Source organism: Mustela putorius, unplaced genomic scaffold (genome assembly GCF_011764305.1).
Source record: "Mustela putorius furo isolate JIRA1106 unplaced genomic scaffold, ASM1176430v1.1 tig00003846_pilon_pilon_pilon, whole genome shotgun sequence".
Lineage (NCBI taxonomy): Eukaryota > Metazoa > Chordata > Mammalia > Carnivora > Mustelidae > Mustela > Mustela putorius.
Window position 1 is genome coordinate 13,903,917 of NW_025421999.1, and position 15,605 is coordinate 13,919,521.

Below are 15,605 nucleotides of genomic sequence, written 5' to 3' on the forward strand. Positions count from 1 at the left end.
ATGCTTTGTCATCTCCTCTCTACTCTTGAGCCAGTCTAAGGAGATTTTTACTGTGGTTGTTGTTTTTTTCCATTCTATCTATTTTCTTTCTTTTTTTTTTTTAAGATTTTATTTATTTATTCGACAGACAAGATCACAAGTAGTCAGAGAGGCAGGCAGAGAGGGGAGGAAGGAGGCTCCCTGCGGAGCCGAAAGCCCGATGTGGGGCTAGATCCCAGGATCCTAAGATCATGACCTGAGCCGAAAGCAGAGGCTTTAACCCACTTTAACCCACTGGTGGGCTTTAACCCACCCACCTAGGCACCCCATATCTATTTTCATTTATTTTTATTGTTGTAACTTCTAGTTCTTTACTTACATATTCTATTTTCCCCCCATTTATTTCAAGGAGTATGTAATTGCTTATTGAAGCACTTACAGGATAGCTTAAAATCCTCGTTAGATGATCTTAACATCTGATTTATCTTGGTGTTGGTGCATGTTGTTGATCTTTTCTCATTCATTTTGTGATTTCCTGGTTCTTGCAATGATGAATAATTTTCAATTATATCTTAATATTTTGAGTATTACATGGCTCTGAATGCTATTTAATCTTATTATTATTTTAAGCAAGAAGACCCCTGTATTGAGATGTGGCATGAGAACTGGAGATGGAAATAAGTATATACAGCTTTCCACTGGGCCCTACTGACAATATCCCAGCAAAAGTGGGCACTCACATTGTTTAATTGCAGACAGATGGAATAGAAATTCAGGTTTCCTCTTGCCCTGCTAATACCTGTCCCCCAAAGTGGGACTATTCATACCATCTTGCTGCCATTAAGTGGGACTGGATGTTCATCTCCCCAACAGGTTCCCTGACATTAGGGGAGGTGGAAGTGAAGTCTTAACTGTCCTTCTTCACACCATCTCTTTCCATTTTGTTGATGCTGGTTGTGGGTAGAGGCTCAGCTCTCTACTGATGCCAGGGTGGGAAGAAGAGAACTGCCAGCTAGCCCTGCTTTGTGCTACCTCATTTTATTTTGTTGCTTTAGGATAGATATAGGTATTCAGCACCCTACTGGGTCTCACTGACACCAGGCATCGGGGAAAGCAGAGTGCCTACTATCTCCAGTTTGCAACATTCTGTTATTGATTTCAAGTAGAAGCGGAGGCTAAGCTCCCAATTTGGACCCTAAGACTATGTGAGGGCAGTTCAGTGTTAATTAGCCCTATCTTATGTTTCTTTGCTGAGGGATAGGTGTGGAGGCTCAGCTCACTGATGGACCACACTGAAATAACCTTCATAGAAGAATCAGAGTGCTGCCTGCTTTTGAAGGGCCAAGAGTGAGATGGTGTGGAAGATCAGTTCTTCACTTGGTCCTACTGAAACCGGGGGGTATAGGTGGTAGGTGCAATTTTTCCATTGCATTTTGGCTTGAGCACAATATGTATTGCCAAAATGGTTTTCTTTTGTTAGCAACCCTTTTCTTCATACTTTGGCTGAGGAAACCAGATTTCCTTGAAGCTTTTTTTGTCTCTTGTTTTGTTGGTGGTTATGAATTGGAGGAGGTTCCTGCAGTGCACTGTGCAGGATAAATGGGAAGCAGTAGGAAACAGGAAGTCATCACCATATTATTCCTCAAGTCACAAGGTCCTTAGTAAGTCCACCTTCTTATTTCCATCTTTCAGTGTCTTCCTATTCTTGTTTGTTATGTTATGTTCAAGGTTTTAAGTTTTAAACCAGTTTTAAGTATAAGGAGAAGGGAGAAATGAACTACTCTATCTTGTAGGGAGCAAATGTCTAGTAGTCTACAGGTGTAAGAAGGGCAAATTTTCACACTTTTAATGGAGCCTGGATAGCTCAATTGCTTAAGTGTCCAACTCTTGATTTTGACTCAGGTCATGATCTCAGGGTCATAGGATTGAGCCCTGCATCAGGTGCCATGCTCAACAGGGAGTCTGCTTAAGATTCTCTCTCCCTCTTCCTCTGCCCCCTCACTCCCACTTGCCTCTCTATCTCTAAAAATAAATAAATAAATATATATATTTTTTAAGTACTGATTTTTACACCTTTAAAAGTCAAGTGTTTTGTTGGACTTGAAATTTAAAAATAAGCAAGGAATGAGGCAAGAATGATAATAATAATGGTAATAGATCAGAGTTGGAAACTTCAGTATACCTTTATAATTAGCTTAATATAGGCACACATGGTTATATATAGAAATGTTTATAGATATGCATATATACATGGTTAGTATAACACATATATTTCTTTGCTCAGTCAGCTAAAAAGACTTAGAAACAATGACACCCTAGCAGCAATGAGCATACCTTCTATCCTGGTCTTAGAGTCTTCTACCTTCCCAATAAAAGGATCTAGGAAAAATGACTGATGCTAGAGCTGGGGTGGTAAATATAAAAGATGAGCCTAGACTATCTTAAAGAAAAAAGATCCCCATTCCTTAGTTGTGGGCTAAGCATTATGACTTTCTCCCAAAGTGTACAGTATGGAAGTGGGGAAAAAAGTAACTTTATAATAGAGAAACCTGAAAAAACCCTACCTCAGCCAGATGATCAAGGTCACCCTCAGCAGTCATACATAAATCATGTTGAGAGTATGTATGCTTGATGTGATCTGACAAAATGGCCCTTCTACTCTGCAGTCTTTCCCCCTAGACACATAATCCTAATCTTATCATGAGAAATGCATCACACAAATTCCACCAGTGGTATTGTACAAAAACCTGATTTATACTACTCAAAATTCTTGAGATCATCAAAACCAGGAAAGTCTAAGAAACTAAGAAAATCAAGAGGAGCCTAAGGATATATGGCAACTAAATGTAATGTATTACCTTGGATAGAATCCTGGAACAGAAAAAGGACATTATGTAAAAGCTGAAGGAATCTGACTGAAGTACATACTTTAGTAAATGATAATGTATCAATATTTGTTACTTAAGTGTTAACAAATGTAACACACTAAAATAAGTTGTTAATAACAGAGGAGAACGAGTGTAGTGTATATGGAAACACTTTATACTATCCTCTCAAATTTTCTGTAAAATTAGAACTGTTCTAAAAAATAACGTCTATGAAAAAAAGTTGTTTTCTTGTTTTATCATTATGTGCCTGTATTTTTAATGAGGATGTAAATTCGCTTTACTTTCATTGATATTGGTGTTAAAGAAAAAACTAACTCTGAAAGAAAGGATTTGTAATTCCAATTCAATAAGCAATGCTTCTTGGTATCATCTTTTGGAAGAAGCACAAATTGTCTTTAAATGCTGAATTCTTTTCAGTGCTTCATCTTTTATATGACTAATGTGTACCAAGGCCATGATCCCACTTCAGAGGGCAGAGATGATTGTAGGCAATGTCTAAAGTACAGTGAAATATTAATGGAAGACATAACAATTTTGGTTAACATATATTATGTTTTCAAAATGATGTATTAGTATTTCAGTCTATGAAGTCTTTGCTGTTATACATTCCCTACCCACTTTTTCCCATTAAACATAAGTAAATGGGTGCCTGAGTGGCTTAGTCATTAAGCATCTGCCTTTGGCTCAGGTCATGATCCCATGGTACTGGGATCAAGCCCACATTGGGCTCCCCGCTCATCAAGAAGCCTGCTTCTCCCTCTCCCACTCCCCCTGCTTGTGTTTGCCCTCTCTCTGTTTTTCTCTATCAGATAAGTAAATATAATCTTTAAAAAAATAAGAAAATGTTACTATCATTTAATTGTATGTTCATCAATTTAAACTAATGTTTGTTGGCACTTGTAGCTACCAGTGATAGTGGCATGTTACTTTTCTAAATCCATTCCATGACAAAATATGACCTTCACAAGGGAAATCTTTGACACGGTAGATACTTAATGTCATATGACATATAGCTTTATAGCTAGATTACCAAACATTTTAATTTGGGGCAAAATAGCATGTAGAAAAGACCATCAGAAATGTCCCATGAATTTATTTAGAGTACATAATCTCATTTAATGTGATTGTACCTCAGCACTCTTATCTCTAATATGGCTAATCCCACATTATTTTCATTGGTGCCAAATAAAAAATCATCAGGGAATTTAATGCTTAACTTTTAAAAGTAGTTAAAGTAAGTTGTTTTTTAATTTTTAAAAGATTTTATTTATTTATTTGACAGAGAGAGTGAGCATGAGCAAGGGGAGCAGTTAGAGGGACAGTGAGAAGGAGGCTTCCCACTGAGCAGGGAGTCCCATGTGGGGCTCAGTCCCAGGACCCTGGGATCGTGACCTGAGCCAAAGGCAGATGCTTAGCCAATTGAGTTACCCAGGCACCCCTAAAGTACGTTATTTAACAAGTTCTCCTTTGTGTGGGCTTTTTTTTCTTTTTAAGGTTTATTTATTTACTTTAGAGAGAGAGAGTGAGTACAAGTGGGGGAAGGGGCAGAGGGAGAGCATCCTCAAGCAGACTCTCCTTTAAATGCTGTAGGCAATGTCTAAAGTACAGGAGCCTTTAGACAGGACTTGATCCCAGGACCGTGAGGTCATGACTGGAGCTTAAATCAAGAGGTGGACTCTCAACCAACTAAGCCACCCAGGTGCCCCTCTCCTTTGCATTTTTCAAAACAAAGCAGTTCTTTTAGTCTGACCCTGGACACAAAAGTGAGTTGGCCATGTTTTCCCCCATGGATCCTTTTCTCATCTGTTCCACTGTGTCATGTGTTCTACCTTCTCAAGAAGTAGCATTTAATCATTCATCCATGCAGTCATCTATTCAATTATTTATTAAATGAATCTTTATTGAACACCTACATAAGGCAAAAACAATAAAAATAAAAAATATAGAAAACTAATCTGGGTTGCGCTGAAAAGTAATCAACTCAGTAAAATCTTTGCTGATAACAAGAGTTACTCAATTTACTGGAAATTGCATTTCATTATGGAGACTCAGAAACTCAGGGAAAAGCAAGACCTAAATAATAAAAAAGTAATAAAAATCAGGCATATAAAATGCCTGCTTTGTATCTGACTCTGTAAAAGGAGCTCTAAAATGATTAGGGATGTTCTGAAGATTGTTATCATTGAAGTCTCCATTTTACAGATGATAATAAAAAGGCTCACAGATTAGGTTACTCACCTAAAATGAAAGGCCCAGAAACAACAGAACTGGAACTTTAGACTTTATAATGCCTGTGCTCCTAAAGTATACATAGAGCCTGTGCTCCTAAGTATAATACGTGTGTGTGTGTGTGTCCGTGTGTCTGTGTGTGTCTGTGTGGGTGGGTGTATGTGTGAGAGAGAGAGATTGAGAGGGAGGTAGAGAGAGAGACTGAGAAAGAGTTTAAACAGGGAACTTCTGAGACATGACAAGAGTACTGCCAGGTATCCATCAACCAACAATTGTTAGTTTAGAACTCCTAACTATGCAAATAATCATTAATCATAATACTGAATTAAGGATCTCTCACTCTTAAACTAAGAAATTAAAAGACTTCCAGAAGCTGAGTCCAAATTTTACATTACATAAGATAATTATTACAGAGAGTCAAAGTATAATTCAGTAACTGAAGAGCTCTGAAAATACTGGAAGCATTCATATCAATGCGGTTTCATAATGTGGATAGTAGAGGGTTTAAGAAATTGGCAGATGTACTGCAGACTCATTTGTTATCATTTCTATGAATATAGGTGAATAAAAATGAGAAACGAAGAAATGAACGGCTAGCAATTTTAAGTAGTCTCCCTAATATCCATACTAGGAAAGATTAAGCACACAAAAAAATGATCTTGAAATATTTTTAAAGCACTTACAAGTGCATCAGGTCTTTTTATACCAAATAACTTTTTATACCAAATATGAACTGTAAAATAAATCTAGTCTCTGATGATAGAACTGTTGACTTTATTTGAAGCTATGTAATGAAACACGATATGAAAACCAGAAAGTCTTAAGAAAAGGTGAGAAAACTCCTTCACTACTCCTCTCAAAAAGCAAAATTATAAAAGGACCATGTTAAAACTTATTTTGAAACAAAGAGAAAATTCCCCAAACTGTTACAGGGCTTTTACATTTTTATTTTGGTTTAATTTATAATAAATATTCTTATGTTTACACAGTTGTCACAAGGTGGACACAATTTTGAAATCTGCTTTCTTCATTCTTTCATCATTAAACATCCTAGTTTGCTGCATTGTCTTGAAATTATAATAACTGTAATTTCCTAAGAAGGAGATATAATTAACTAAAACATTCCCCTATTGTTGACTATTATAAAGATGTTTTAAATTTTTTTATTAAAAATGACATTTCAGTGAACACCTTTATTTATATAATAATTTTCTAAATATAATTTATTAGAGTAAGTTTCCAAAATTAAAATTAATGTGTAAAACCTCTGACATTTTTTATCTTGCTAGACATTACCAAATTACTTTTCAAAAGATCAGATTAAATTATATTGCCAAGATCTTTGCCAACATAAGATATTATATAAAATTTTTGATTTTGCTAAATTAATAAACCTCATGTTCCATTTCTCTGAATTTTTTGATAACTACTGAGGTTCAACATCACATATGTATTTAAAATACTAATTGTATTTTGGGCACCTGGGTAGCTCAGTTGGTTAAGCATCTGCCTTTGGCTCAGGTCATAATCCCATGGTCCTCAGACTGAACTCCACACGAAGGGAGCCTGCCTCTCCCTCTGCCTCCCTCTACCTGCTTGAGCTCTCTCTCTGTGTCAAATAAATAAATAAAATCTTCAAAAAAATACTAATTCTATTTTTTCTTGACTGTCATCTCTCACATTGTTGTCTCTTGCTAACTTATAACCAGGTAGCTGGAGAAAAATATCACATGACAGGGAAAATTGGTATTCCAATAAACGAAAGATTACTAATTTCAGATGGGTTTTTCAAGACTGGAAATATGGCTCTGACTTAACAGTAAGTTCTTTCTAGTTCTTAAAGGACTTTTTTTTTTATACAAATCTTCTCCAATCTTCTCAAATTTCCCTCTATCCTCTCTACCTCTCTTGCTCTCAGAAGATGATCACCTCATATCATTAAGCAAATAGAAGTTAGTAAATATCTTACTGTCAAATCCATTAATTCATTAGCATTTGCACTGATCTTTCCTTTTGTTTTAAGAATTGAAGTTAAAAAGCTATTCACATTACACATAGTGTGTATTCCATTTTCTCTCATCTTTTAAAGTACTTCACAGCACTGCATTCTCTACAACTCAAATACTCCTTATGAATTATTCCCATCAAAATTCAACTTATTCTAGACTAGTAACTTCTACTTAAAATGTTAAAAAGTATACATGTCCCTTGATCCCTGCCTATCTTCTTTACCCAATTCATGGCTCAGCTTTTGAAAATTATCTTCATTTATTGTTTCCATTTTCTCACATCCCATTTACTTTATAATTTAGTTCCATCTGGCTTCTCTAACCTCAACCTCTTTGCCCACTGCCTTGAAATTTTACTTATAAAGGTCACCAGCTGTCTCCAAGTCAGCATAGCCAATGGATAGTTTTTGTCCTCATATTTCTAGGTTCTTTCCTTCTTTAAAAAGGAAAACAAAACCAGAAAACTTTATTTTTATGCTTTTACAACCTCATAACCTTCTATCTCAGTATATTTTAGTGGCTCTCCTTCTTTAATCTGATTTCTAAATATTCTATTAGTCTTATTTATCCTCAATGGAATATACAACTATATGAAGGATTATTCTCAACATTAGTTCTCATAATAATACTAATGGCAGTAATCAGTACTTCTATAATGCTTTCATGTGCCAGAAACGATTCTAAGACACTATATTAGAATTACATAGATGTATATATATGTATATATATCCTATATATAACCGATGAGTTTTCTATATATACTATATAGTATATATATACTATATATATATACTATATATACTATAATATATATATAGGTATATATATATATACCTATATACCTATATATATATGGTATATATACCATATATATATATACCATATATATACCATATATATATATACCATATATATATAGGTATATAGGTATATAGTACAATATATAGTACAATACTAAATACTGGCATCTAAGTGTAATTTAAAACAAACAAACAAACAAAACACTTCTTATTTTTCTTTTTTTTCCTTAAGATTTATTTTTTTAATTTAGAGGAGAGCGTGTGTGTGAGCAGAAGCAAGGGGAGGCAGAGGGAGCCTGAGAATCCTCAAGCAGACTCCGGGCTGAGAGAGGCCTGAGGCAGGGTTTGAATCCAGGACCGAGAATTGAGGCCAGAGTAGAAATCAAGGGTTGGCTGCTTAGAGATGCCTGGGTGGCTCAGTTGTTAAGCATCTGCTTTTGGCTCAGGTTATGAACCCAGGGTCCTAAGATCTAGCTCCACATCAGGCTCCCTGCTCGGCAGGAAGCCTGCTTCTCCCTCTCCCATTCCCCCTGCTTGTGTTCCCTTTCTTGCTGTCTCTCTTCTCTGGAAAATAAATAAATAAAATCTAAAAAAAAAAAAAAAAAGAGAGAGAGAGAAAGAAAGAAAGAGAAAGAAAGAAAAAAGAGTTGGCTTCACCCAGGAGCTCCGAAGCAAAATAGTTTTCTGATATGTATAATTTAGGAAAGTCTTCAGAGAAAATATTTAAAGCATTCTATCTCAGAGGAAAGTGATTTTGCAAAAGATCTATCAGTAGAAGCAACTCCAAACCCACCAATCATTTAATGATATATCATCCCTCATGTTGTTTCTTTATGCATTTTTCTGGAAGAAAGCTGGTAAGAGTTCATTAATTCTCAGAGATAAAAATCCCACTGATGGCAGAAAAGAGCTTTGCTCTGGAATTAGATCAGTTTAAGTTTTCCTACTTAGTAGAATTAGGTAACATTCTTAATCTTTCTGTTTCCTATCTGCAAACAGGAATAACGCTACTACAAAAGAATGCGTTTAAACTAAATGATGCATATAACCTTCCAGATTATAGGAACATGCCTAATAAATGTTAAATGATGTGCAAATATCCTACTTTCTTGAAATGAATAAAACCTATTTTTATGCTCTTCACACTATTTCTTAGCTACTGGTCTAAATATCAAGGTAATGTTAGTTAAAAATAATTTTTTTTCTGCCACTGTCCATTTCTATTTCCAACATATTCTCCTTGATGAATCAAGTCTCCACATCAGTAATACTTATCACATAAGCTATTATTCTTCATATGTTTAAGATATTTCAATATAAGATGAGTTATTACTCAAAGGGATGGCTAAACTGGCTTTGCCAAGATTTCAATGAGCTATAAATACATCTTACTCAGAACTAACTTTCAAAGAAGAGGAGAGCAATGACTCAAGATGAGGAGAGGAAAACCATTTCTTTTTTTTTTTTTACAGAATGTTATTTTCTTTTGCTTTGATGGAGAAAAAAGTATAGTTAATTTATAATATAGTTGTACTTATAATATAGTTATATATAATAAAATTAATAGCTTATAGACTAATGTTTTGTGGTTGGATTAAAAGAAAGTGTCAAATTTACAATAATAAATCAGTTTTCTTTAATCAGTAATGGAGATTTACAAATATTCTTTTCTGAGAGTAACAAAAGGAAGCACTGTATTTCCTTCAAGTCCAAAGACTCTGTTAGTTGTAAACACTAGTAACTCTCAAATGCAAACTGAGTCAGTATTCCACATATGGCAATCAGGAAACGACCTGTACACCAGGTATTTTAACAAAAGGCTTGCAAACACATTAAATGAGTAGTGAAAGTAAAAATGATGCCAAATATGTGTGAAAGCAGAGCATACAGAATTATAAATTATTTAGGGGGATTAATTATAATATTCTTTCAGAAAGATTTGTGTGAGTTATTATTTAAACACAGGGAGCACAGGGGCACTTGGGTGCCTTAGTCAGTTAAGTATCTGGTTCTTGATTTCAGCTCAGGTCATGATCTCAGGGTTTTGGGACCAAGCTCCACACGGGGCTCAGCACTGGACATGAAGCCTGCTGAAGATTCTCTCTTTCCCTCTGACTCTTCTCCCTCCCTCTCTAATAAGCAAACAAACAAACAAACAAACACATAAATGGAGAACACATTCAGATGATCTAGGGTATCAAACTGATACCATAATAATACCAAAAATCTTCATGTGACAATATATGCTGTAGGAATAAATAAAATTTTATAGGAAGAACTAATTAAATGAATTATAAATTTCATTTTATACTTTGGCATGAGTTATAAACTTCATTTTATACATTGGCATAAATATATCAAGCTGGGTTTTCTTGACTAGATGAATAATAACTATACATAAAAAGAAATTGTGTTTGTTATTGCTATTCTTTTTCCAGAGTGTAAAACACTTTCTTTCCTTCCTTTCCTTATTACTTTCCTTTCCTCTCCTTTTTCTTTTTTTTTTCTTTCTTTCCTTCCTTCCTTCAATTCAATTAATTAACATATAACGTATTATTAGTGACAGAGTTCAGTGATTCATCAGTCTTATATAATACCCACTGCTCATTACATCATGTGCCCTCCTTTATGTCCCTCACCCAGTTACCCCATCTCTCTACCCCTCCCCTCCAGGAACCCTCAGTTTGTTTCCTGTGATTATGAGTCTCTTATTGTTTCTCTCCCTCTCTGATTTCGTCTTGTTTTATTTTTCCCTCTCTTCCCTCTAATCTTGTTTTGTTTCTTAAATTCCACAAATGACTGAGATCATATAATTGTCTTTCTCTGATTGACTCATTTTGCTTAGCATATTACCCTCTAGTTCCATCCACGTTGTTGCAAATGGCAAGGTTTTTTTGATGGCTGAGTAATATTCCATTGTGTACATATACCACATCTTTTTTCCTTTTTAAAGATTTTATTTATTTGACAGTGAAAGAGAGAAAGAGAGAGAGAGAGTGCATACAAGCAGGGGGAGTGAGGGAGAGAGAAATAGACTGAGGGTGAGAAGGAGCATGGGAGGGAGGAAGCCACAGTTCAGTCACCCTTTCCCTGACTCTGCAATCCTGCTTAAACGAGGCCAAGGAAAGTGCTGGATCTCAGGACCCTAGGATCATGACCTGAGCCAAAGGCAGACATTTAACTAACTGAGCAACCCAGGCACCCCTATAACACATCTTCTTTATCCATTCACATGTCATTGGAAATCTGGGCTCTTCTCATAGTTTGGCTATTGCGAACCTTGCTTCTATAAACACTGGAGTGCAGGTGTTGCTTCAGGTCACTATATTTTTATCTTTGGGGTAAATCCCTAGTAGTACAATTGCTGGGACATAGGGTAGTTCTATTTTCACAGAGTGTAAAACACTTCAAAAAGGAGGATAGGGAGATGGGGATGTATTTACAGACTTGGGAGGAGAGCTCCATGGACTCTATCTCTGTAATACAAACATTTATTCAAGATCTGAAAGAGAATTTGGATCCATTATTTCAACACATCCATAAAACAGTCATGTTCAAACATGAAGAGATCAAGAGATACCAGTTTATATTTTTTTCATACTGCAAGAATAAACCACCTTTCAGTTTTCATTAGAAGTCCAGTTTTCCCCTTATGAGGGTCCACAGTTCTTAAGCAAAGCAGTACAGTGCTTACATTAGTGCTTTCTCCTACTATGAATAGCTTTCTAGTCCTCTCACCAGTGCTCATGCCTTCTCTTAATGTCTTGGTCAAAACTCAACCATCAGTCCAGGAAGTCTGTTCTCAGTTTCACTGCTGGTACCTGATCATGTTATTTCAATCACTTTAGCACATTTATACAACCTACTTCAGAGGGTAGGTAATATATATGTGAGATTAAATAAAAGAATGCCTATAGAGTACTTAATGCTCAGCTTCAAGTACAATATGAATATTCAGTAGCTGCTGGCTGGCATTTTTATTCTAGCATCTACATTAAAACCAATCTGTACTCGTTACTTTTTGATTCCTTAATGGGGTAAAGGAAATAAACAGACATGTATTGATTATCTACGATGAGAGGCACTGCAGGGTATAGAATTAGTAGTTCTCAAGTTGAAACTGACCTGAATTTCAATTCCAACTCTGTCACTTATTTGGACTTCTCTATGCCTCATTTAAATCGAGATAATAGAGATTTGAGGGATATGTATAGATTAAAAATAATTGTAGGTCTCAGTCGGTAGAGCATGTGACTCTTGATCTCAGGGTTCTGAGTTCAAGCCCAATGTTGGGTGTAGAGATTTCTTAAAAATAAAATCTTAATAACAATAATTATTATAGCATTTGGGTCTAGAAGAAGTATTCATTACATCATTTAATATAAACTATTAGTTAATATTTGATTGCATTTTGAGAATCTGATAACGGCTCTGTATCCCTTCCCTAAAAATAATTGAACAAATAAATAACTCTTCACATCATTTTCCATGTAATTCCAGGGCTTTGTTAATATAAAAACCAATCAAAACCTTTTAGTTGGCACAAATAACTCAGAAAAATTGTTACAGGGTAAAGAATTATAGTTGCTCTTAGAACACAGACTATCATCCTCAAGAAAGACAAACAATATTTTATGTCAAAATTTGGATCAAAACTCTGAGCTTACAGAATGGTATCTCCACCAGGTTATGATATGACCAGGACTGAAATTCCTGCCCTGACTGTCCTCATTACAGGCTTGAAAACCTGGCAGATAATTAAGTGCAACCTGTAGCTGAACAGCCTCAGTCGCTTTTCTATAAAATGGGTACATGCTGATAATAGCATTATGAAGATTAAGTAAGCACAAGTAAACTCTCCTCGCACCTGACGGCCAAGAAATAATGTTTTAGCTCTTTTATTTCTCTTTTTTCTTCTTGCTTTACTCATTTCTTTCCTTACCCTGAGTTATTTTGTTCATGATCCAAAATGGTGAAGTCACTGTAATGCTTTTACTCCAATACTGTCAGATAATTTCTAGCATAATAGGCAAAGAAAGCCTAAGAAATGTTTGAGGTAAATAGTACCATTATTACTTCATTTTATTAACCTCATTTGTCTAGAAATGTTTCTGGGCCTCCTTTACTACTAGTTGTTCATCCATAGGCACAAACTGGATGTGTATCAGATATATTTAATCTCTGGAAAATTATCTCTGGTGCCATTTGGGGTTCCATTTATATACTATATGGCTTTCCTAAAACTAAACTATCATTTCTAATCCTCTTCCGTTTTAATACCCTAAAACATGGCTTCTAATTAATGGTTATATTGGCATTATATTCATTCCTCTTTGCTTTTTCTCTGATTATAACAGGTATTACTGGACAAGTTAATGACACAGGGTTTCTGAATATGAGGAAGGTCAAAGAGGAAAATATGATGAGTAAGGTAAGATAATCACATAGAGAACTAGTGGAGCTTGAGCAGTAACAAAGCCAGTGAAATTATAGTTAATTAATCAGGAGTCAGGAAAATTTTGTCATGTGTTGACATTAATTGGCTAAGTAGAGTAAACAGTCTTGCAATAAAGAGCAAAGAGCGGAAAATCTATCTTTCCTGTCAGCTTCTTTTGCTTGTTATCAGAGCAATTATCTCCTAGTTTGTGAAACAATAACAATTTATTGTTTGATTTAAATGTTACCATTATAAGATATGGATATATATGAAACCTATAAAACTTTATTCATAAATTTAGTATTATAGCATCATGTATTCCATGGTAAAAATGATTTAGGAGAAATGTAGAATTCATGCAAAGTATAATAATTTTTAAACTTAAGAAAATTTTTAAAAAGATTGCTGACTATGTCTTGGCATACTTTCCTTTGTAGAATATGTTAGAGCCAGTCTTTTTTTTGATTAAGACTTACTGTACTATAGAGAAAGCCTCTATTCATATTCATAATCACCAGGCAAATCAAGGAGCTGACTTGCTTAGAATTAGTAACTCTTTTTTTTTTCACTTCTTAACGAAGAAACATTTGACAAGAAAAAATAAAAGCCTACTTTTGTTAAAAAAATAATAAATGATGGAATGTTAGAAAATTAATTTGTTTTTCACAAATAATGATCAATAACTACTAAATACTGATCCGTGTAAATGAAACAGTCTCCTTTTGCTATCTGATTCTAAATATGAAATACACTCATGTTGAGGAATCATTTCAAAGCAAATGTGTTTGTTTTGGCTTTTTTTTTTTTTTGGTGACTGAATGAATAACCATATGTGTTGTAAAATCAATCTGTTTTAATTTACATAATTGCTAAATATGAAATAAAATTTAGAAGTCTTTTCACTTTTCATTTTAACTTTGTAAGGAGACAAAGAAAACTGTGCTTTCTATCATATTATAGTTTTTGCTCAACTACTGCTGCCAAAATCCTTAACAAGTAGTATTTTCTGTGTCCTTTCAGAACAACCTCCTTGCACAAGTGTCATTTAAAAAAAAAAAAAAAAATCAATAGCCTTAGGAGACCTTTCAAAGAAGTCATTGCCAATGATTCATTTCTCAAATATGACCCAATTTAGCAATAAAATGACGTCAAACTTTATAGTTTTTTCTCAGTACATTAACTTTGGACGCCTTTTCCTAGATGACAGAGATGGCTTCTATACAACACACATGGAAATATACACACATATCATTTGACCTACTTTCCATCTGTAATTTCACACTGAATTCTTCTTGCCATTCACCAACACCAAGGCCAGTTTATCAAACTTCTTTTCTCTGCTAGCTAGTTTGCTTTCAGGAAACAGGGAGCAATTTTTGTGTACTCTTTAAGTTTATCTACATCTTATTTATGAGCTCCGAAGACATTATTTTTATTTACTGGTATCTTGATCATTTCATATAATCACTTCTCTCTAACTATATATGGCTTGCAGGACTAGCCTTATGATTGGAAATACAAGAAAGATCCAATGCCTAAAAATATCTTCCCATCTACTAACAGATGCTTGACAGTCAATTCTCACCCCTTTATCTCCAAACCTCATCCCTTTAACCTAAATCTTTCTTTCCCATTGAAATTCAAATATCCATTGTACCTTAAGATCTTAGTCATTTTTTCCCTTAGCTTGAATGATCCAAAAGCAAATTTTGATGATGTGTAGGAGGGAAGAGAACTTGAGGGCATTAGATTTCTGCAGAGGGTATTAGGTAACAGAGGGAATAGAATGATAGACTCACAGGGGAAAGACTAAGAAAGTAGAGTTTGATGAAACTTAAGCAAACATTGTAGTTTTGCCTCAGGTCTATTCTAGTCAGTTAGACACAGAAGTTTTGAAGGTTACACCCAACTTATACTGTGTGCCCCTGTATCTTACAGAATGTATAATATAATTCAAACTGCAAGAAACAGGCACATTCCTACATGGCCTTGGCCATGCACCATTTTGTAGCCTGCCCACTTTGAGCATCAGAAAGTACCTTGAAGAAATCTAGCTGATATTATTTTAAACTTCTCACTTCCCAAACTGAAACAATTTTTATTTAAAAATTAGGCTCTTTAAAACCACAAAAAGACCACAAAATTATTGATTGACAAAAATCAAATGTTTACTACTGTAATATATTGCGTATAATTGATTGGCTGTTTCTCCTAAGTATATATTTAGGTGCCCCATATATTTAGGTATTCCACATAATCTAAA

At 34.8% G+C, this 15,605-nt stretch overlaps 2 long non-coding RNA genes across 3 annotated transcripts in view; one reads left to right on the forward strand and one right to left on the reverse strand.

Annotated features, from left to right (window-relative positions):
• The window catches only part of LOC106006804, a 106,867-nt gene that overhangs the window by 81,768 nt on the left and 9,494 nt on the right, over positions 1-15,605 (forward strand). The window contains exon 3 of the long non-coding RNA XR_001181074.2: positions 13,263-13,336. This is a non-coding gene — a long non-coding RNA (uncharacterized LOC106006804). The remainder of the gene's footprint in view (positions 1-13,262; positions 13,337-15,605) is intronic.
• Positions 1-15,605, reverse strand: part of PKIA — a 92,840-nt gene that overhangs the window by 34,472 nt on the left and 42,763 nt on the right. The window lies entirely within an intron of this gene.